This window comes from Cervus canadensis, chromosome X (genome assembly GCF_019320065.1).
Source record: "Cervus canadensis isolate Bull #8, Minnesota chromosome X, ASM1932006v1, whole genome shotgun sequence".
In the NCBI taxonomy this organism is placed as follows: Eukaryota; Metazoa; Chordata; class Mammalia; order Artiodactyla; family Cervidae; genus Cervus; species Cervus canadensis.
The window spans coordinates 144,559,616-144,583,654 of record NC_057419.1 but is presented as its reverse complement, the minus strand read 5'-3'; the positions used below and the strand labels follow the sequence as shown (position 1 = coordinate 144,583,654).

Sequence of the window (24,039 nt, the reverse complement as noted above, 5' to 3'; positions counted from 1 at the left end):
TGGGGCAGGGCCACAGGGTGGGGTTGAGTGCATGTGTTATGGCTCCTTCCTGTGAAAGTAAGGCGAGCTGGCAGAGGGGAGCACCTGCCTGGCCCAGGACACATGGCCTGTCCAAGAGGCGGCTGAGGACGAGGACCAAAAGACTGACCCCGTGCTGGCCAATGTAGCCCCGGCCACCTCAGAGGACCAGGGCTCAGTCTGTGCCAGCTCAGACCATGAGGCCAGCCGTCCCGAGGGGCACAACAACAGAGATGGGGCCCCAGAGGCCAGACCCTCCAGGGAGGCCAGCCACACACTCCTAACCAAGAGGAATAACTGGATCTTCATTGATGAGGAGCAAGGCTTTGGGGGCCGGGGGCCAGCCCGGGGCCATGGCCATGGGTTCTGAGAGTTCACCTTCTGCTGGCAGCCCACTGGTAGTAGCCTGTGGGGCGGGGGCGTCCTCAGGGCACAGGCCCTCTACAACGGCAGCCAGAGGAGTGGCCGGGGCCGGGGTCTGCAGGAGTTTGGCCCACCAGATTAATTCCCCCGGGCCAAGCCCCGGCGGAGGATGGCCAGCGAGACCCACAGTGAGGACTCTGAGTAGGAGGAGCTTCTGAGTAGGAGGAGCTTCCAAGCAGCAAGGGCAGCGAGGCGCCAAGCCTGGGGATGAGGGTGAGCTCCCAGCGTAGGAGGAGGCCACGGGAAGGAAGGGCGACTTCAGGGAGTCCTGGTGGTCTGGCAGGATGCACCCCCATAACAGCCCTGCAGTGTCCCAGTTTTAAAGACGGGAAGTTGAGGCCCAGAGAGGTTGAGTGATATGTCCAGGGTTACACAGCTGGTTAGGAGTGGAGCTGGGCCTCAGGTGTGTCTGTCGCTCAGGCCTGTTTTCTTCACTGTTTCCTGTCTGGTTTGAGATAACAGCGCATTACAGGGTTGTGAGAAGAGTGTCGAAATCCTCCCTGGGTTTCCTAGACCCTGGTGATAGTGAATAGGCTGAGGCCCAAGCCAGCTAAGGGCCTGGCCTTTTGAGTTGACTCAGTGCTTCGATTTCAGGTGTCTGTAGGGTTAGGTTATTCTTAGCTTGCAGTAAATGGAACCATTGCCCTTCCTTGTGAATCTTGGTTCAGACACCAACATTGAAAATTGTGGATCCAGCCCTGGGGAGGAGAGTGAGGTGGGCTCTGGTGGGCAAAGGCTTCATTGAGGTCCTGACCAAGAAGCAGCGCTGCATGCTGGAGGAGGAGAGGAGGAAGAAGGAGCAAGCAGTGCAGGTATGGGGCGTGATGCGAGGGGGCTGGGACGCAGAGACCTGCGGAGTCGGAGTGTTGAGAATTTGGCCCGGGCTGGGAGAGGAAGAATGACATGCTTGTAAGCAGGCACTGCCTCCCAGGGCCCACTGTCCCTGTGCTCCGTGGGGTAGATGGTGTGATTTCCATGCTCTCAGAGGATGACTGGTCCTTGTTGACACCAGCTGAAATGAAGTGAGCAGGACATAGACCTCTGTTAGCTCCTGAAGTCCAGCCTCCTCCTATTGTAGTCTCAGATCGCAGCCCACTGGGCACTTCCAGGGGTGGTTTGGTTGGCATTGCAGTTCCCGCGTGGTCAAGGTTTTAACTGATGGTTCGTGAATTCTCTGGAGCAGTTTCTGGGTGTGGTTTTGGAGCCCAGAGGCGTCTTTCTGGGGGGAGCTAATTTTTCCCGTCTGCCATCGAGGCTGGACCCCATCACCCTCTTCTCCGTAGGTTCCTGTCAAAGGCCGAAGTCTTTGCTCTTGAATTCCTCTCGGTTTGCGAAGAAGCAGAACAACCTGTGTCTGGAGCAGGGCGACGGGCCTGTGCCCAGCAGCAGCCTGGGCACCGAGATCTGTGAGAGCAGCAGTCAGGGTAGGAGCTTGTGTTCGGATCCCAAGGCTCGGGCCGCCTCCCAGGCTTGCAGTCCTTCTCAGGGTAGGATTCTGCCTTGGGGCCGTGAGCATAGACACAGCATTGCCTGTTTCCTGGCTTCCTCGCCGAGTCTGGGGTTAATGCCATCTGAGCACCACGTGCCGCTGCAGCCTCTAAAGAGATGTACGTTTCCCTGCCTGAAGTGTGGTGGTGAGCAGAGCATTCTGCATCCAGTGACGGGAAAGAGTGGTCCCCACCCCTCCTGGCTGAGGTCGCTCAGGAGTTGACTTGACTCTCACCCACATCAGCAATCCTTTCTTCTTACCTTGAGAGCGAGCAGCAGACGAATATTTGGGAGAACAGGAGTCGAGAGCTTTCCTGTCTGTGCTGTGTGCCCTTTCCTTGCCAGAAGGAAGGTTCTGTCGCCCCCTCCCCAAATGTCGTCTTAGACTTGAAACCAGACTAGGGTGGCCCTTAATTTGTAGAAAATCTCTGTTTCCCTGAAGTTAAAAGAATTTCTTATCCAGTGGTATTTTTCTGGTAATCTTTCATTTTAAAATACGAAACCATTTTAATTGAGCAGATTCTTCTTGAGTTCCTGCTTTGGGCAAGGCCCTGCAGGGAAGGCAGCGGGAACTTGGTGAAATCACCCATTGCTAGCTCTTTTATTCAAAGCAGCTGAGACTTCCAGAGTGAGTGACAACCCTGGAGCCACATGACAGACACCCTGGGTTCTGAGCCTGGTTCTCTTAGTTTTACAACATGGCCTGTCTTCATGTTTCTGATTAAAACCTTGATTCTAAACATTTCAATGTAATATTGGGAAATAGTCAACTCTGATTGAAAGTGCAGTAGTCTTTCAGTATATTTTGGGTGCAGTCAGTTTGGTTTTGTGAGAGTGGTGGGTGTCACAGTGTAAATGTCCAAAAATACGTACCTGCCAGCGTGGTCAAGCAGAATGGACCAACTAGGGAGTTGCCCTTGGCTATCAAGGATTTCCCTCCTGGATTGTGCAGTGTCTCGTGGTTGCTCAGACCAGGGGTGTGTGGATGGCTTCAGAAGGGCCCTGGATCTTGGAAAAGAGCTCAGGAGGTTTTCTGCACACACACACAGGGTCTGTGACTTTTGTTGGATTCTCAAGAATGCTTGAGCTAACAACAGTTGAGTAATAATCAGCTTGACTCGTTCCAAGACTCGTAGGGAGGTGCCAATTTGTAGAAATAAATAGTTGGCTTATGTGAGAAAAGCTTTACCGCAGCAGAGGTAGTGATACAGAATTCTAATCCCTGTGAGTGAGAAGTTGCTGGCATGTTTACCTGGAGCTCCTTGTCCATGAAATCACGGGAAGCTCGTTTATGGAAATGTTTCTGGGGATGTTGGGGAGTCGAATGAAGGTGTCAGACTGAGGAGGGAGGTGGTTTGGAGACTTGAGTTTGTGTGAGCTGCCCGTGGCCGTGTTTCTGGCTTGGTTGTTCCTCTTTGATGTCCTGACTCTGTCTTTCTCCTAGCAGCCCTCCCACTTCAGGCCTCTGCTAGTGACTCCTGGACCAAAGCTGCCACTGCCTTCACCAGCACCAAGCCTGGCTCTGCTGAGGTGAGTGGCCCCCAGGCACCAAGCTTGTGCTTACCATCAAGGGCCGTCCCAGTGGCCCGCCCATGCTCTCCCTGGCCAGGCAGTGAGCCTGGCTCATCGCTGGTCACCAGTCTTGTTTTCAGCTCTGCAGGAGGTGCCTGTGTGGGAGGGAGAAAGAGGGGATGGCCATGGAGTACCCACCCTGGGTCCTTGGTGTCTGGCCATGCTCAGAGTGCAGGGGTCCATGTGTACCTGGGATCATAGGCTCGGGCCAGGAGACATGTCATGCCTCAGGTCTTGCTCTGCAGGACTCAGGTGCTGACTGGCCGTGTGTCCTGCACAGCAGGGCTTTAAGAGCAGCCAGGGAGACAGTGGTGTTGACCTGAGCGCAAAGTCCCAGAGTCCTTAGTGACCTCCTCGCAGCGCAGCTCACCATGTGGCACCCTGAAGCCCGAGGATGCAAGTGGGTCTGGCCTGGTGCCCAAGGCCATTAGCCACAAGGAGCAAACTCAAAAGCAGTCAGAGCCAAAGGTCATCTGGAGCCCGGCTCTCAGGGGCCAGGCTGGGCAGAACGGCTGGTGTCTTTTTTCTTCTTTTCTGGCTCCCAGTTCCTTGGAAGCTAGTGGTCAGGGTCACTCCAGGCTGTGTGTCTCAGCCTCTTTGCTTTTTCATCAAGGATTCAGAACAAGGCTCAGGACAGAGCACGGAGCACAGACTGGGACCCATCGGAAGTGAGCGCTCTCTGCAAAACAGAAAGGGCTCCGAGGGGGCCGAACAGCTGCCAGGCGCTGTGGTTCCCCATTCATGGGGTGGAGATTCACGGGGACTCTGTGCTGCCAGTGACACCCATTGAATTTGGAGCCAACCCGAAGGTGAGGCTTGAAGTGTTTCTTCTCCGCACCTCCCCAACCCCTGTTTTTGGTGCTTGGAGAGGAAGGAGGGGCCTTTCCTGGAGGAGTGGGCTGGTAAGTGCTGGCAACACTCGAAGTGATGTCGTGGGGTGGCATCCTGGTTGAAGAGCTGCTATGGGCTGGTCCCATCTCCCTGCCAATGCCAGGCAAGTTCTCAGACCAAGCAGGAAGCCAGGCAGGGAAGGGGATGGCTGCCTTGCTTGGGGGCTGTTGAGAAACAGCTGGCCGTTTTGTTCACATGGTGAATACTGCTTACTTATTTACGTTTAAGTCTTTATTTATGTGGCTGTGCTAGGTCTTCGTTGCGTCACATGGAGTCTTTGATCTTCGTTGCGGCATGTGGGATCTAATTCCCTGAGCAGGGATCGAACCCGGGCCCCCTGTATCGGGATCCTGGAGTCTTAGCCCCTGGACCACTGGGGAGGTCCCATACTGGGTTTTTTGAGTTGCTGAGGCGATGGGTCTACTTCACGTGTGTCTCTGCCAGAAGGCGAGCCAGGGCGATTTCTGTGGGCCTTGTTCCCTTTTTTTTACAGGACTCTGATTTCAGCTTGCAGCCCGGCTCTGCCTCTGGTCCCACAGGGATTCCAGTTGTCAAACCTCAGGACGCATTGGCCATGCTTCTACTGCCCAGCTGTGTGGTCCCTGTGCCAGCAGGCCCCGGGGAAGAGAGCCTCGTCAGTGTGGCTCTCGGGTTGGGAGGGTTGGTTTGTGTCTTGGTGCCATCTCTAGCTAGTTGAACGCCCGTGGCAAGTTGTTCCACGCCCTGGTTTTGTGAGCTTAAAATGGAGTGGTGTAACCCCTAAGGTCTGTTGTATTTGGCACTTTGTGATTCAAACCTTCCCGGGTTCCGCAGTCACACAACGTTTGAGAATGCTGTGCTAAATTAAGTAAACAAGTTTCCTTACTCTGCGATTATTCAGAAACCCCATGACATGCAGGTGGGCACTGGACACTGCAGGAAGGGGGTCTAGCGCTGTATTTCTGAGCATGTTTCCAGGGCCTCTTTTTCGCAGTCTGGGGGAAGGGGCTGAGACAGGAACTGGGACCTCCATGCCATGCAGTGGGGCCTGCGTGCTGGCCACCAGCTCTGCTTCTGTTGCTGAAACACGGCAGCCCTGCTGGAAGGCTGGGTCTGGACAGGAGAGGGTGTGGTTCCCCCCTTTGCAGGTGTCCCACTGTGTCCTTCCCTCCAGGCCGGGCTCACCCCCAGCATCCCCATCCTGCAGCGTGACCACCACATCCAGAGAGCCATCAGCCTCTCCCACATGTCCTTCCCCACCGCTGACTTCACTCTGAAGGTAACTTGGGGCCTGGCTTGTGAGTGGGCAAGAGCAAGCAGACCCCACCCCAGCACACCCCCTCCTTCCACCCCTGGACTTAGCTTTGTGCCACCGCTGCCTTCTGGCCCGTAACTTCAATCTCCCCCCACCTCCTTGCATCCAAAGATGGAGTCTGTGCACAAGGCTTGGGAAAACTCGCCCAGCTAGCCGGAGCAGAGCTCGCCAGGAGCCGCCAGCTCAGGCCTGCAGTCCCCATCCTCCAGGGGGCCTCCAGTGGGGTCAGCTATAGCTCCTTCAGTGGAGTCTCCAAGCCCTCTGTGCCCGTGGCCTCAGTCACACTTTCTGCAGCCCTTCCAGGTACCTCTCCCCTGGTCCAGCTCACGGATCCTTCTCCATTCCCTCGAGGGAAACATGGGTTTGTAGCCCTGAGGCCCCCCTGCCTTGACCTAAGGAGCATGTTCCTGCCTGGGGGCCATGGGTTCCTGTGCACTCTGGTCTCTTGCACTTGCTGCTCTCAGCGTCCAACCCTGGGAGGCGACAGGACTCTGTGACCTCTGCAGGGCTCTCTCACCTCCTGCAGAGAGGTCCCATCAGAGATTCTGTCGCATGAGCAGCTGTCTGAACGTTGCCCCCTCCTCTGTGAAACAGCAGAGTCGTGATGGCCCAGTGCGGGGTCACCATGCCCATGAGATGAGCTCACATCCAGGGAGGGTTTTGTATCAACTGAGCCTCAATAAGCAGGAGCCAGTTTTACCCCAATGGTCACTGTCCTCATCACGGTGTCAGTGCCCAAAGGAGCCCGTGGGGACTCAAGGGGCCCAGCTGCCAGCGTCTCAGTGATCCGATCGCAACAGATCCTTCTGACTCTCCACTGTGGACTCAATAGCAGGGAGATGAAGAGGACCGTGACTGAGAGACCTTGGCAGCCTCCTTTATGACCGAGCCCTTCCTGGGTGTGTGGGGTGGTGGGTGAGAGGGGAAGGCTGGCTGCAGCGGCCCCTCTCCCCGGGCCCTGGGCTGCACAGGAGCCCAGGGCCAACTCTGCCACGTTGCCTCCCCCCACCACTTTGCAGGACCTTCTGGGACAGTGAGACTTGATCCTGTTCCCCTGCCTCGAATTGTGTTTCCAGGCAGCCACCTGCCACCTCTCTACCTGATGGCCATGTGTTTGCGAGTCAGCCCCGGCTGGTTCCTCAGACCATACCTCAGCAGCAGAGTTACCAACAGGTAATGCCAGCGAGACAGGTGACCCAGGGATAGAGGGGAGGGTGCAGCACAGGGCGTGATTGGCTGCTTCATGTACCCGTTCATGGCCTGTCTCATGTTTTGAACCCCTCACATTACTGCCGTGTACCTGGCACGTTATGGCAGCCAGTCAGTGTTTCCTGAGTGAACACGTGGGAGCCGAGGAGGAGGGACGGAGCTGAGTGCTCTGGACCGCTTAGCTTTCCTTTCTTGACGCTCTCCCTCCTGCACCCTAGCCAGGGGATTCACTGAAACGGAATTCTCTTTGGTGATCAGGTATCCTTCTGCTGAAGAGAAGAAAGGCCTAGACTCCCAGGCATGGATGCGTTAGAAAGCGGTAGTTGTATAAATGAGCAGGTGTCTGTGTTCATGCACAGTGGGCACAATTCTGTGCTGGCAGGGGCCGCGTGTGGAGGGAGTCTCCCTCCTGAAGCTGGTGCTGGGCCTTCCACGGGGCTCCTGTGCCCGCCAACCCCTGTACCCGCAGAGCCCAGGGTGAAGCACTGCCCCAGGGGCAGAGGATATGGCCCATCCTGATCTTTTCAGAGCATATTCTTAAACATTATGTCTTTTGGCTCTGCAAGGTCTCATAACTGGGCCATACCACATGTATTCTCTGTCCGTGGCGTTATCCATCCACGGTTCCGCTTCTGGACCCGCCTCTGTTGGGGGTGGAGCTCAGGCTCGTTCATCCAGCGGTGCAGGGTCCAGTGCAGGGATGCTCGTAGTGCTGGTTTGGGGTTGCTTCCTGCCGGTTCTCTGCTCTCTCCTGAGAAGGAAGGAAGTGCAGGCAGGCTGTGTTGAGTTCGCTCTATGGGTGGTGTTGGATGCCCCAGGAAGAAAGACCGGGGTGGAGGTGAAGGGGTGCTGGTGATGGGCTGTGAGAAACAGCTTGCAGGGCAGCATGGTGACCCACCCACCTCCCCACCTGCAGGCTGCTGCTTCCCAGCAGATCCCAATTTTCCTTCCCACGTCTCTCTCTCTCTTTTTTCCATTTATTTGTATTAGTTGGAGCCTAATTACTTTACAATATTGTAGTGGTTGCCATACATTGACATGAATCAGCCATGGATTTACATGAGTTCCCCATCCTGAACCCCCCTCCCACCTCCCTCCCCATCCAGTCCCTCTGGGTCATCCCAATGCACCAGCCCCGAGCACTTGTCTCATGCATCCAACCTGGACTGAAGATCTGTTTCACACTTGATAACATACATGTTTTCATGCCGTTCTCTCAGATCATCCGACTGTCACCTTCTCCCATAGAGTCCAAAAGTCTGTTCTATACATCTGTGTCTCTTTTTCTGTCTTGCATATAGGGTTATCGTTACCATCTTTCTAAATTCCATATATATGTGTTAGTGTACTGTATTGGTGTTTATCTTTCTGGCTTACTTCCCTCTGTATAATGGGCTCTAGTTTTATCCATCTCATTAGAACTGATTCAAATGTATTCTTTTTAATGGCTGAGTAATATTCCATTGTGTATATGTACTACAGCTTTCTTATCCATTCGTCTGCTGATTGGCAACTAGGTTGCTCCCATGTCCTGGCTATTATAAACAGTGCTGCGATGAACATTGAGGTACACGTGTCCCTTTCAGATCTGGATTCCTCGGTGTGTATGCCCAGGAGTGGGATTGCTGGGTCATATGGCAGTTCTATTTCCAGTCTTTTTTTTTAAGGAATCTCCACACTGTTCTCCATAGTAGCTGTACTAGTCTGCATTCTCACCAACAGTGTAAGAAGGTTCCCTTTTCTCCACACCCTCTCCAGCATTTATTGCTTGTAGACTTTTGGATAGCAGTCATTCTGACTGGCATGTAATGGTACTTCATTGAGGTTTTGATTTGCAGTTCTCTGATAATGAGTGACATCTCTTAAAGCTCAAGCCCAGCTGGGACTGAGGGGCGGGCCGCATGTCTCCCAGTCTCAGGAGATCTTCAGCTCCTTACAGCCCTTCAGCCTGGGTTTGAGGGGGCTTTGCGGCTTGCCCCCAGGGGTTCCAGCCTTCACAGGCTGTGGGGCTGTTCCCTTGTCCACCTGTTGCTGTGAGCATGTCCACAGGGGATGCGGGTTGGGGTAGAGAGTGAACTGTGGTGTGTTAGAGACCAGGGGCCCAGCCTTGTCTTTTGTCCCCATGTCCTCCTGCCTCCCTCCCTGCTCTCCCCCATTGCTGCCCTTGGCCCGCTCTCTCAGTGTGTCTGTCCCGTGCTTTTGGCATCACACAGGTTTTCCTGTGCCTCATACAGCCTGTATGTCTGCTTAACCAGTGAGGTTCAAACTGGGGTCCCTAGACTAGCAGCAGCAGCATCTAGGAGCTTGCTGTAAATGCAGGTTCTCAGGCCCCATCCCAGGCCTTTGTGTCAGAAACCCTGGGGCTGAGGCAACAGCCCATGTGGGAGTGAGTGCTCTGGGGTCTGAGGTGAGACCAGCCAGTTCAGCCGCTTACCTGACCTGACCATCCATCTGGCTTTTGCAGACACTTTCTTTTGGGCTTTCGAAAGACAGGTGGCACTAGTGGTAAAGAATCCGCCTGCCAACACAAGAGACGCAGTGGACACAGGTTCAATCCCTGGGTGGGGAAGATCCCCTGGAGAAGGAAATGGGAACTCAGTCCAGTATTCTTGCCTGGAAAATTCCATGGACAGAGGAGCCTTGTGGGTTACAGTCCATAGGTTGCAAAGAGTCAGACACAATTGAGCCCACACACATATATACACACATACTTTTAATCCAAGAGAAAGCAGAGGTTAGAGAAGTAGTTACATACAGTTCAGGACAAAACCAGATAAAACACGAGGAGGACTTCCCTGGGGGTTCAGTGGACGGGAATCCACCTGTCAATGCAAGGGACACTGCTTCGACGGCTGGTCTGGGAAGATCCAAAGTGCCACGGAGCAACTGAGTCCATGCCCCACAGCTACTGAGCCTGTGCCCTAGAGCCCATGTTCTGCAGTAAGAGAAGACACCGCAATGAGAAGCCTGCGCTCAGCAACTAGAGTGTAGACGCCCCTGGCCACAACTAGAGAAAGCACATGTGCATCAACGAACACTAAGTGCAGGCAAAAATATATAAATAGTCAACATGACAAGAGGAGAGCAGGCCAGCTTCTCCGAGTAAAGGGCAGTGTGGAGCTGGCTAGGAATCGTGTTCAAAAGCCAAGTGGAAAGTAAAGCCTCACAGTCGCTTACAGACAGCTAAATGAGCTCTTTGTCCCAGGCTCCCCTGTCGGTACTACAAATGCAGAGCCATGAGCAGACGTTGTTACAGTTTTAGTTGTAGGTTTAGCAGATATTAATAGGTTTTTGCCATCATCCCTGGAGAAAAACATGTCAGGGCAGAACCAGAGTCACGTGGGTACGTAGAGTAGGTGTGGACACTGGTCAGACATGTGAGAGGATAGTCGAAAGAATGTCCCAAGCAAGTGCCTAGTGTGTTGACTTCTGCTGTCATCCATCCCACAAGCGAAAGCTCATGAATTAATCAGGCCCACCTGAGGGTCTGACATTAGGGCAGAAGGAGAGACAGTGGGTCATTTAGGTGGCTCTGACTCCCGCCTCCACAGGCGACACTGTGAGGACACCCTCATACACCCCACTGAGGAGACTGGTCACAGTTTCCCAGGGCATAAATGCTGGAGTTCAGGGATGTGCACACTTTACTGGATTCAGTCATGCTAGGCTGCTCCCTGTTACGGCTGCACCCATTCCCACTCCTACCATATCCTGCAACCTTTGGGGTTTTTCTCTTCTATAACTAGCCTTTGTATCTTTTCCACATTTCCACAAATCAGAATTGTAGTTATCTTCTTGATGATCAGCAGGATATTAAAAATATTGCTATTTTCTTGGTATTAATGTGTGATGGGCTTAAAACAATGTTTAGGAAGTACTTCTTCACTCCTAGCTCACAAGAATATTTTATTACATTTTCTATAGTAGCTTTGTTTATTCGGTAACTCAAGGAACTTTTTTTGCTGGACATTGCTCCAGGCCTCCATGGAGGTTCCAGTTCAGCCAGGAGAGACTGTCAAGAAATGAAAAAACAGCTACACTAGGTAGCCTATGGGAAGGTGGTGAGGCCTCTGGACAGAAATGCAACAGTTGAAAAGAGAGGGAGTGCTTGGAGGAGAGGTTTTCCATTTCCAGCCGGGTGGTCGGGGTCAGCTTTGTTGTGAAGCAGAGACGGAGTGAAGACTTGAGGGAGGTTTGGGAGCGTGAGGAGACCAGTGTGGCTGGAGCAGAGTGGGTGAAGAGGAGAGCAGCAGGGTAGGGGGTCGAGAGCTGACAGGGATTGGATGTGGAGGCCTCAGGGCACATGCTGAGGGCTTGTGCTCAGAATGAAGTGGAAGTTGGTGGAGGGTGGCTGTGGGTTGGATTGCGTCCCCCAGAAAAAGATGTTGAAGTCCCAACCCCTGGAGTCTGTGGATGTGACAAAATCATGCCTTTTAAAAAAATTCACTGTTTTTACTATTTCATTTCTGGCATTAATAAAGGTCATAAGGAAGAATCATGACCTAAGTGTCCTCTTATTTGTTTTAAGTAATGACCTCTGATAAAAACTCGGAACACGTTTTGAAGGCTGAGTGTTGAAAATAGACTTCCCTGATGTTTTCAAGTACAACAGGCCTAACCTGACTCACATGGAATGCCCTACATCCATGTTACTTCACTGCAAGCCGTTCAGCAGGTGGCTGTAACAAGCACTGCTTCTGGTCAGCCAAACCACGTCTTTTTTCTGGGTCAGAAACTAGCTTCAGTAGTTGACAATAAAATCAACGGCCCTGCCAGAAACCACAGATAAGGTGACCTTCTGTACTGACATTTAAAGGCAACAGCACCCAGCCTGCCTCCCCACAGCAGGGGTCTGCTGTGCCCTCACCTCTCTTTTCCCCATTGCTGATGCTCCCAGCTGCCCTGCATGCCAGGTCAGCAGCGTCTCTAGGCCGTGATGTAAGGCAGAGACAACCAGAGTAGCTGGGGATCGGGTTTGGGGGAACCAGGCCAAAGGCACAGAACCTACAGCCAAGGGGAATCCTGGTGCTGAGAGAAAGGAGGAGAAGCCACATGAACTTCCTCACCCTGATCAAGGACCAGGCTGATTACCACAAATGTTTTTTCCTGAAACTCCAGACCAAGCCGCCAATCTAAAGAAGGGTATGTTGGCCCACAATGCTAACCTGAGAATCAAGGGCCAGGAATCCTAACCTGAAGGTCTCTGACCCCCAGGCCCCTTGAGCTCTGGCCCCTTTACTCCATCAGGCACCTCCCTAGGTTTCCACCTTTCTGCTTTTTTTTCTTTGATCTTAAATTGCATTTATTATTATTTATTTTAATTGTGCCATTTGTCTTTATAAATTTAATTCTTGTTTTCTGAGACAGAGTGGCACTGTGCAGGCTGGAGCAGGGGGCCCCATAATAGAGAGCAGAAATGAGGCACAGACCCATCCCACGTGGGCACCTCACTGACAGCAGATGGGGCACTGGAGAGCCTAAGGGGCATGGTGGCCTTTCCAATCAAGGCTGTTGGTCACTGAAACTCCACAAGGCCAGTCGTGAACTGGACCTCACTCAGCACCACAAACTGACATCACTGCCTAGGAGGCCTCCGTGGGGAAGGCAGGGTAATCCCTGGGACATGTCCCTTTGTTTGGCTTCTGTCCAGCACTGTGTTCTCATGGTCTTTGTTTCATGGTCAAAACCTCTTATTTGCATGAGTTTGAGCCTCTGTATACTTTCACATAAAAGATCACACCCTAATTGTTTTTTCTGTCTTGAAATTTTAAATCATTTCCACTTTTTTGTTCTTCAGTGTGACTTTTAATTCATTTTCATACTCTATGGTGATAAAAGTCAAAATAGTGATTATCTCTATTGGGAAGAGGCAGGAAGTAAAACAAATTTGTAAATTATACCATATTATAGAAGGTGATCAGTGGTGTGGGAAAGAATAGCGTGAAGAAGATTGACTGCCCACCAGGCTGTGGGGAGGGTGGCTGCAAGGGGAAGTCGGGTGAGAAGATGAGACCTGGGCAGACTCGGAGATGAGGGAGGTGGCCAGGAGCTATATTTGAGAGGGTAATCAAGGCAGGGAGAACAGACTATTCAAAAGCACTAATTCCTCAGAAAACCTGGAATGTTGAGTGTGCAGCCAAGAGGCCAGTGTGGTCAGCATGGACTGAACAAGAGTGAGCATAGCAGAGGAGGTACAGAGGCAATGGGGGTTCACAGATGAGAATGTGGGGCCTTTCTGGTCATTATAAGGACCTCTGGCTTATATTCTGAATGAGAATAAAGCCAGTGAAGGGAACGGAACAGGGGAGACATATCTGGCTTACATTTTGAAAGGAAGGATCACTGTAGCTACTAGAGGTGCTGGGTGCTGCCGGGTGAGATAACTCCATCACCGTCACCCCCAGGACCATTGCCACCATCCCTGGCAGCAGCACTTGCCTCCCTCCAGCCCACGGGAGCAGAGCTCTCGCGGTTCTGTCACGGCAGACTCTGTTCACGCATGTGGGGGAAAAGGACCAGCTCTGCCTTGCCACTGGCTTCAAAGATCCCCTTAAAACATGCCAAAATATATGAAGCTCAGGCTGTGAAAAAACTGGACGTCAGGCCAGGGAGGATCAGCAGTGATCTCTGGGAGCTGAGACATGGAAGAGATGAGCTGTGCAGCTGCCCCAGCTTGCTGTCTACACAGACTGCCCAGGCCATGTCCAGCCGGCCCCCTGGGTGTCGAGGGGGAATTGCAGAGCAGAGGCTGTCAGAGCTGGTAGATGGTGAACCAGAGAGAAGAGGGTGGCAGAGGGAGGAGAGAACCCTGCACGTGGGCAGAGAGTCCGCTGGAGCCGTAGTAGAAACTCTTCATTCAGGTGACATCATATACAGGACTCAGAGGGATCTTGTCTCAAACTCCCACTGATCAAACCTTAAGGCAAGACTCAACAGGATCAAAGTGTTTCTAAGGTAAGTAAACAACATTACATTTTTAAAAGTTGTGGAGTATACCTAGGGAAAAATATACCCAGTACCCAAGGAAAAGAGTATGCCAAGAATCAGAAATACCCAAACCATTATGAGAAGAGAAATCAATGGAATAAAGGCATCTTGATTGGCCCATTTTTTATTGGGTCGTTTATTTTTCTGGAATTGAGCTGCAAGAGCTGCTTGTATGTTTTTGAGATTAATTCAATTGGAAAGGAGAAATTAAAGCTATCTGCAGACATGATTGTCTATGCAGAAAATCAAATGGAATCTACAAAATATTGACAAGAACTAATCAGTGAATTTAGCAAGTTTGCAGAATGAAAGATATAAGAGACTGCTAACTCCCAATGCCCAATCACTCAACTAATTGTCCCAACACTTTTCTTCACTGACTTAAGTACAGTCAGCCACAAAATTCTTATTTTAGTGTACCTAGGTTTTTGTTCTCTCCTCATGCAAAGTCAGTTTTTTATTTTATTAGGAAATCAAACCAATTGTGACAAGGATGTTGGGAAACCAGAAATCTGGTAGCAGGTATATTTTCTGAAGAGAAATTGTGATAAAGAGTTAATTTTTTAAAAAAAGAGAACCTGTTTCCTCTCTGTCTTTTGTTTTGATTTGCTGCATCTCACTGCTTGTAGGATCTTAGTTGTCCAACATGGGACCAAAGTCATGTCTCCTGCAGTGGAAGCCTGGAGTCCTGACCACTGAACTGCCAGGGAATTCCCTGTGATCAAGAGTCTTAAAAAAGAAATAGAGAAGTCAACATTTCCGTCAATATTTCTAACTTTGGGGATATATTAATACTCTAAAAAATGACCATTAATGGAAATAATTATATACATGGAATTGAACCTACAGCCCTTGCACTGAAAGTGCAAAGTCTTAACTGTTTGGGAAGTCCCCCATAATTAATTATGATGCATCTTATATCTATTCAATAACACATTTTTGAAGAGCTTTTAGAAATTGGAAAAGCTAGTATATTAAATGAAAAAAAATTGGAAAATCTTTTATGCTAAAGTTGATAGGTGACAAGAAGGGACGACAGAGGGTCTGATGGTGGATGGCATCACGGACTCAATGGACATGAGTCTGAGCAGGCTCAGAGAGGTTGTGATGAACAGGGAAGCCTAGGGCCCTGCAGTCCATGGGGTCCCAAAGAGTTGGACATGACTGAGCGACTGAACTGAACATTACATGCTGTTCTAAATTTAATGTGCAGGTACAACTAGAAAATATTCTTAATGGTGACAGTATTTAGTGAACTTAGGGCTCGATTTTCATTTTCCTAAATTGTTTTCAATTACCTCGTTCTACTGGAGAAGGAAATGGCAACCCACTCCAGTACTCTTCCCTGGAGAATCCCATGGACAAAGGAGCCTGGTGGGCTACAGTCCATAGGATCGCAAAGAGTCAGACGCAACTGAGCGGCTAACACACACACTGGAATATCTGAATTTCAGAACCTTCCCTCTAAGATGAGAACCAAGATAAAGAGTTTTTTTTTTTTTTTCCAAATCCAGAAGTGCATTAGCTGAAAAGAAACGGAGGCACGAAAAGTGATTTAGTTTTTTCTGCTGAGATAAACACTGAAGCATCTCACTCCTCAAGCAGCATGGAAACAAAGCAAGTGAACCAAGAGATACCAAATGCCAGTAAAGGCAAAAACTTACACTCAAATAACAAAGTGGCGATGACTCTTAATTTTGAATCCCCTATGCCTTGCTGAGTAGGAGACACAAGGTTAGGCTTCAGCCCCTTTCCTCAGCCTAGAAAAGGTGGGATCCCAAGGCTCCGAATGCTCTGAATCACCAGAGAAAGCTGATCGAGGAATGGGTTGATGGAAATTCGGATGAAAGCAAGGTCTTCAGCAGTCCATCTGCTAAAAGCGGGGAAAATCAGGTTAAAGGGGAGATCTTTTCTGTAGGTCCAGGGTACCAGCCCCCCTCCTTATATGAAGCCCCCCAGTGTCTTCATCATACCACTCTTAAGCGGGAGCTCAGACCACAGCACCACCGCCTCCCATTCCCCAAGGGAAACACGTCCAGAACTGACACCATCAGGTCACAGCCATTCACTGCAAATTCCTTCTGAATAATTCCTTGGAGGTGTTAGACATCTCAGAGCAGAGACCTGCGAGCCATGTCTGCCTCCAGCGGGGACTGGAAAGGCACTCTGAGTGTGCTGGGAGAGACACGGTTAAGGCACTGTCCATTACTGCATCTGCTGATATCTCGGGCTTCCTCACACCTGAGAGGCCCGTTTTTATCCCAGGATGCCCATGCTCCCGACCACAACCTGAGACCACCCTGAGCTGCCTCCCTAAACTTTCGGTCGATCTTCCCCACCCTCCAGGCTCCTCGGGCTTTGAAAACTCCCTTTCCTGCCAGGCTGCCCACTCCTGCTGCCCCGGATTGCCCCCGTGCTCCCTTCTATCCCTCCCTTAGGCTGCTGGCATGTTTCCCACCACCATACCACTGACTTTCTCCAGGGAGGCTCCAGGAAAAGGATACAGCACCAGCACTCCACATCTATGCCTTACAGCCACGGGTGCTACATCTCCACCAGGTCCTGGGGCACGTGGTGCCCTCTCACCCTGGGGATGAGTTTTAGCAGCTCCCATCTTCGCTCTTCCTCTGCCAGGCCTATCCTGGCCTTCTGGGGCCCGGTGACCATCCTCACCTTCGGCACTGCCTGAGCCACTCTGGCAAGGACGCATTCTGGAGCTCTGCTGGTCATCTCAGCCCTCTGCACCACCGGCACCAACACCCAAGCCTTGAATGGTGGCCGTGCATCTCCCTCTGACGCCAACAGAAGGGGCTGAGAGAGTGAGGCCCTCAGGAAGTACTTCCCCTTCTGCTCAAGGACGCCAAAAGTGCGCCTGTGCAAACAGCCCTCAGGGAGCCCTCTTGCACCATACTGGTTACCGCCTAGCCCTCCTGGCCACACATGGGCAGCTATGGAGACCCCATGGGGCTTGAGGGGCTTGGCTTCCTCACAAAGCCATACTCCTTTCAGGTGGCCCCTATGTGCCTGTGCACACGGGTCCCTACACTGCTGTTCCGGATGGCATGGAATGGACCCCACCAAGTGTTCACAGAGAAACCACCGAGACACAAGTGGTGGCTTTACAGTCTCAAGGTCTAAAGCTAGTTCCACAATGCAACTTTGATTCCTCCAACATATGCCACAGAAGGGTCTTACTAGATTAAGGTGGGAGTGGAGGGCAAGGGGCCAAGCCACATGACCCATCAGCGTCACCCCTCTGCCCACTCCACATCTATACCTGTGCTCTTTGACCGGAGTGATAGCTACCACTTCCAATGGTCCATGTGCCGTATCAGCTGCTTTCCATGTGTTTGTCCATCATGTCAGTTTTCAGACAGTATGGCCATGTCGGTGTCCTGTCTCCCATGATGCAGGTCTCCTCCAAACAAAGCACACAGACCCACTCATTCACCAACACCAGCAGCTCAAAGTCTTGTGCATTTTGGTTTCTGCATTTCTCAAAACTATGACGACAGTAGTGCTCCATCAGGCACTGGATTTAAGTTGGGTCTGAATGGTGAAATCTGCAAAGGATAATGACAATGACAATGGCAAATAATATGTGTGACACAGACAGTGACAGAACTATGAAGGAAAGTGAGTGTATGATAGAATGAGTTTCACAGAGAGTTTAGCATTCTGACAGGTGGATGCTTTTGAGTGAGTGTGACAGAGTGAATATGTGATTGGGACAGGAATTTAAAATGACAGCATGTGAAGGAAGAGAATTGGATGCAGAAACCAAGACAGAGTGTGTGGCAAAGTGTCAGAGATACATTCTACGAGAGGTAGGGTGTGAAAGAGAATATGTGTGATGAAAAAAGCATTATAGAGCGATGCAGGAATATTATAGAAAGAGTGCATGTGACAGGATGCATGATCATCCTGACTCAGGATGAGAAAGTAAATGTGAGAGACTGTGTGAAAAAAAATGGGTCTTGTCACACATATCAGAGTGTGATGGAATGAACCTGACAGTGGGAGGCAGCAGCCTGGTCAAGTGAGTCAGTCCTCGGAGCCCATGTTTCTCCACAGGCATCCGTGCCCAGGTCTCCATCTGGAGGATGTCAGAAAATTGACTTTGCTCAGCTGCCCAAGAAGCACTGCTGTTGAAAAAGCTAGTGGATGTGATGAAATTCCAGCAGAACTTTGCAAATCCGTGAAGGAGGATGGTATCAAGGATTCACATTCATTTTGTCTGCAAATCTGGAAGACCACAGGACTGGAAAAGATCAATCCTCATCCCAATTGCCAAGAAGGGTAGTACCACAGAATGTGCTAACCATCAGACAATTGCACTCATCTTCCATGCTAGTAAGGTCATGCTTAAAATCTTGCATGCTAGGCTTCAGCATTGTGCAAAACAAGAACTTCCAGATGTCCAAGCTGGGTTTAGAAAAGGAAGAGGAACTAGAATCCAGTTGCCAACATTCACTGGATTATATAGAAATCAAGGGAATTTCAGAAAATAATCTCACACTGTTTCCTCGACTAGGCTAAAGCCTTTGGCTCTGTGGATCATGACAAACTGTGGAAAGCTCTTAGAGAGATGGGAATAGCAGACCATCCTATCTGTCTCCTGAGAATATTGTGTGCAGGTCAAAAAGAAACAAAACCCTGTATGGGAAAACTGATTGGTCAAGATTGAGAAAGGAGTATGACAGGGCTGTCTTCTGTCACCCTATTTGTTTAATCTATATGCTGAGCACATCACGAGAAATGCCAGGCTGAATGAGTTACAGGCCAGGATCAAGATAGGTGGGAGAAACATCAACAACCTCAGATATATGGATGATACCACTCTAATGGCAGAAAGCAAAGAGGCACTAAAGAGCCTCTTGATGAGGATGAAGGAGGAGAGTGAAAAAGCGGACTTAAGACTAAATATTTTAAAAACTAAGATCATGTAATCTGGCCCCATTACTGCATGGCAAATAGAAGGAGGGAAGGTGGAAGTAGTGACAGATTTCCTCTTCTTGGGCTTCAAAATCACTGTGGACGGTGACTGCAGCCATGAAATTACAAGACAATCACTTCTTGGCAGGAAAGGGATGACAAAACTCGACAGGGTGTGGAAAAGCAGAGACATCACTCTGCAACAAAGGTTCATAGAGTCAAGGCTATGGTCTTCCCAGTGATCACATACAGTTGTGAGAGCTGGACCATAAAGAAGTCAGAGCCCCAAAGAATCTGTGCCTTCGAACTGTGGTGCTGGAGAGGACTCCTGAAAGTCCCTTGGACAGCAAGAAGATCAAACCGGTCAATCTTAAGGGAAATCAACCATGAATATTCACTGGAAGGATGGATGCTGAACCTGAAGCTCCGTTATTTTGGTCATCTATGGGAACGGTTGACTCACTGGAATAGTCCCTGATACTGGGAAAGTTTGAGGGCAGAAGGAGAAGAGGGCGTCAGAAGATGAGATGGCTGGACGGCATCAGGGATGCAATGAACATGAACTTGGGCAAACTCCAGGAGATGGTGAAGGAGGGAGGCCTGGAGTGCTGCAATCCATGGGGTCACAAAGAATCACACAGGACTGGGTGCCCATTGGTGAAGTAGCCCAGATGCTTGCATCTGCCAGCAGCAAACGGGGGCTGAACAGGGAGGTGGGGGCTATATGCTTAGGGTAAGGACCGGGCCTGGATGCCCTGAGGAAAATCTGAGGGAGCTAACATGAGAGAGCAACCCAAACTGTGGGATAGACAGAGAGAAAAAATGAGAGAGAGAGAGAGAGAAACTTCCCACAGGAAACTCTAACCCTAAGGCACTGCTGGGCCTGCTCACAGAACAAAGGACTGAACGAATACCAGAGGAGAGCTAGCCGGCTGCGGACTGGCCCATCCCCCCCTCCAGAGGCAGAGAGGCAGGTAGGCAGCAGCCAGAGCCGAAAGTTGAGGGGCTATCTCGGCCCCAGAGATGGCATCCTCTACCAAACTGTGAGCTCCCAGTTGCTAACCAAGTCTTCCTGGGATCCTGAATGGTTGACATCCACCAGGAGGGTTGCAGTCAGAGATCAGCCCTTATGAGGAAACACATGGCACACCTGAGATGGTCCTATCGCTGCGCATCCAGGAAACAGTGGGGCAGGGACCAGGGAAGTGATAAGACGCACCAGCCAGTGGGGAGAGTTCACTCGCCAAGCACCTGGCTGCCTGAGCTGCTAGAACCTGGGAAGGACACAAAACGGAGGCCCAACCAAGTCTGTACCTTTGTCGAGTACCTGGGAACCTGAACCTGAGCGGCTTAGACCTGGGAAGTGCACGCAACCCAGGGCTCACTTTAGACAGTTCCCCTGCAGAGCAACCTGAAGCCTGAGCAGTGTAGACCAGGAGAGCACACATACCATGAGTGGTGCAATGCAGTGTGGCCCAGACACTGCAAGCAATCCCCACAAACACCAGTGATATTTGTTTGTGGTGTTCCTCCCTCCCCACAGCACAACTGAACAAGTTAGCCTAAATAAGTGACCACCTTCGCTCCCTTGTGTCAGGGCAGAAATTAGACACTGAAGACACTTGCAAACAGAGGAAGCCAAAATAAACAAAGAAGAGGGAACCACTTTGGAAGTGACAGGTGCAACAGATTAAAACCCTGTAGTTAGCACTGACTACATTGGAATGGACCCATAGACCTTGAAAAGTATAAGCAGGAACAAGGAATTTTCTGAAACTGAACTGATCCCACACTGGCCTCAACAGCTCCAGAGAAATTCCTAGATGTATTTTACTATTATTATTTTTTAAACTTTTAAATATTTTTTATTTTAAGTTCTTTATTACTCCTTTAATTTTCATTTTTATAACCTACTATTACCTTGCAAAAAAGACCCTATTTTAAAAGCAAATTTCATATATATATATATATATACATATATATATATATATACAATAATTTTTGTGATTTTGTTTTGTTTCTTTAATATTGTATTTTTGAGACTCTAATCTCTACTCTAGATTTTAAATCTTTGCTTTTTGGTATTTGTTATCAATTCTGAACCTTTAAGAATCCAATCTTCAGTACCCATTTTTACTCAGGAGTGTGATTACTGGCTTGATTGCTCTCTCCCCCTTTCGGCACTCCTTTTTCTCCCCCAGGTCACCTCTATCTCCTCTGTCCCCCTTCCCTTCTCTACCCAACTGTGTGAATCTCTTTGAGTGTTCTTGGATGTGTAGGACACTTAGAGAACTGATTACTGGCTATATCTGTCTCTCTCTTTTTGACTCCCCCTCTTCTCCTCCTGGTCACCTCTATCTCCTTCCTCCCTCTTCTCTTCTCTATGTAACTCTGTGAACCTCTCTGAGCGTTTCAGACTGTGGAGAGCATATAGGGAATTGATTACTGGCTAGATTGCTCTTTCCACTTTTGATTCCCCCTCTTCTACTGGTCACCTCTATCTCCTTCCTCCCTCTTCTCTTCTCCGTGTAACTCAGTGGACCTCTCTGGGTGTCACTCACTGTGGAGAATCTTTTCACCATTAACCTAAATGTTTTATCATTGCTGCTATATGGATGGAGAAGTCTTGAGGCTACTGTAAGAATCAGGCTGAAAGCCAGAGGTAGGAGGCTTACATCTAAAGTATGAGAACACCAGAAAACTCCTGACTCCAGGAAACATTAATCGACAAGAGCTCATCCAAAAGCCTCCATACCTGCACTGAAACAAAGCTTCACTCATCAGCCAACAAGTTTCAGAGCAAGACATCCCAAGCTAATTCTCCAACAACACAGGAACATAACCATGAGCATTAAAATACAGGTGGCCAAAAGTCACACCAAACCCATAGACACCTCAAAACTCACTACTGGACATTTCATTGCACTCCAGAGAGAGGAGATCCAGCTCCACCCACCAGAACACAGATGCAAGCTTCCCTAACCAGGAAACCTTGACAAGCCACTCATCCAACCCCACACACAGGAAGGAACCTGCACAATAAAGAGGATCCACAAACTTCCAGCCTACAGAAAGGCCACTCCAAACACAGCAGTTTAAACAAGATTAAAAGGCAGAGAAATATTCAGCAGGTAAAGGAACATGATTAATGCCCACCAAACCAAACAAAAGAGGAGGAGATAGGGAGTCTACCCCCCAAAATTCAGAATAATGATAGTAAAGGTGATCCAAAATCTTGAAAACAAAATGGAGTTACGGATAAATAGTCTGGAGACAAGTATTGAGATGATGCAATAAATGTTTAACAAGGACCTAGAAGAAATAAAAAAAGAGTCAATCAATAGTCAATAATGCAATAACTGAGATCAAAAGCACTCTGTAGGTAACCAACCTTAGAATAACTGAGGCAGAAGATAGGATAAGTGACATGGAAGATAGAATGGTGGAAATAAGTGAAGCAGAGAGGAAAAAAGAAAAAAGAATTTAAAGAAATGAGGACATTGTCCTCAGAGACCTCTGGGACAATGTCAAATGCCTCAACATTCAAATCATAGGAATCCCAGAAGAAGAAGACAAAAAAAGAAAAAAAAAAAAAGCCATGAGAAAATACTTGAGGAGATAATAGAGGAAAACTTACCTAAAATGGGGAAGGAAATAGCCACCCAAGTCCAAGAAACTCAGAGAGTCCCAAACAGGATAAACCCAAGGTGAAACACCCCAAGACACATATTAATCAAATTAATGAAGATCAAACACAAAGAGAAAATATTAAAAGCAGCAAGGGAAAAACAACAAATAACACACAAGGGGATTCCCATAAGGATAACAGCTGATCTTTCAATAGTAACTCTTCAGGCCAGAAGGGAATGGCAGGACATACTTAAAGTGATGAAAGAGAAAAACCTACAACCCAGATTACTGTACCCAGTGAGGATCTCATTCAAATATGAAGGAGAAATCAAAAGCTTTACAGACAAGCAAAAGCTGAGAGAATTCAGCACCAGCAAACCAGCTCTTCAACAAACGCTAAAGGATCTTCTCTAGACTGGAAACACAGAAAAGGTGTATAAACTCGAACCAAAAACAACAAAGTAAATGGCAATGGGATCGTACTCATCAGTAATTACCTGAAATTTAAATGGGTTGAATGCCCCAACCAAAAGACAAAGACTGGCTGAATGGATACAAAAATAAGACCCCTACATATGTTGTCTACAAGAGACCCACCTCAAAACAAGGGGCACATAAAGACTGAAAGTGAAGGGTTGGAAAAAGATACTTCATGCAAATGGAGACCAAAAGAAAGCAAGAGTAGCAATACTCATATCAGATAAAATAGACTTTGAAATAAAGGCTGTGAAGGGAAAGAGACAAAGAAGGACACTACATAATAATCAAAGCATCTATCCAAGAAGAAGATATAGCAATTATAAATATATATGCAACCAACATAGGATCACTGTAATATATAAGGCAAATGCTAACAAGTATGAAAGGGGAAATTAACAGTAACACAATAATAGTGCCAGAAAAATAAACGACCCAATCAAAAACTGGGCCAAAGAACTAAACAGACATTTCTCCAAAGAAGGCATACATATGAGTAACAAACACATGGAAAGATGCTCAACATCACTCATTATCAGAGAAATGCAAATCAAAACCAAAATGAGGTACCATCTCACGCCAGTCAGAATGGCTGCTGTCAAAAAGTCTACAAACAATAAATGCTGGAGAGGGTGTGGATAAAAGGGAATCCTCTTACACTGTTGGGGCGAATGCAAACTAGTACAGTCACTGTGGAGAACAGTGTGGAGATTCCTTAAAAAAACTGCAAATAGAACTGCCATATGACCCAGCAATTCCACTGCTGGGCATACACACCAAGGAAACCAGAATTGAAAGAGAAAATGTGTACCCCAATGTTCATCGCAGCACTGTTTACAATAGCCAGGACATGGAAGTAACCTAGATGTCCACTGGCAGATGAATGGATAAGAAAACTGTGGTACATATACACAATGGAATATTACTCAGCTATTAAAAATAATGCATTTGAATCAATTCTAATGAGGTGGATGAAACTGGAGCCTATCAAACAGAGTGAAGTAAGTCAGAAAGGAAAACACCAATACAGTATATTAATGCATATAAATGCAATTTAGAAATATGGTAATGATGGCCCTATATGCGAGACAGCAAAAGAGACACAGATGTAAAGA

At 49.1% G+C, this 24,039-nt stretch overlaps 1 non-coding gene and 1 pseudogene across 1 annotated transcript; both read left to right on the top strand.

The window, feature by feature from the left end:
• Window positions 1-16,571, top strand: part of LOC122435789 — a 31,867-nt pseudogene extending 15,296 nt beyond the window's left edge.
• Window positions 6,464-6,549, top strand: LOC122436170. The gene has a single exon (XR_006267929.1). It is a non-coding gene; the product is annotated as a small nucleolar RNA SNORD62 (small nucleolar RNA).
• Window positions 16,572-24,039: the final 7,468 nt, after the last annotated feature.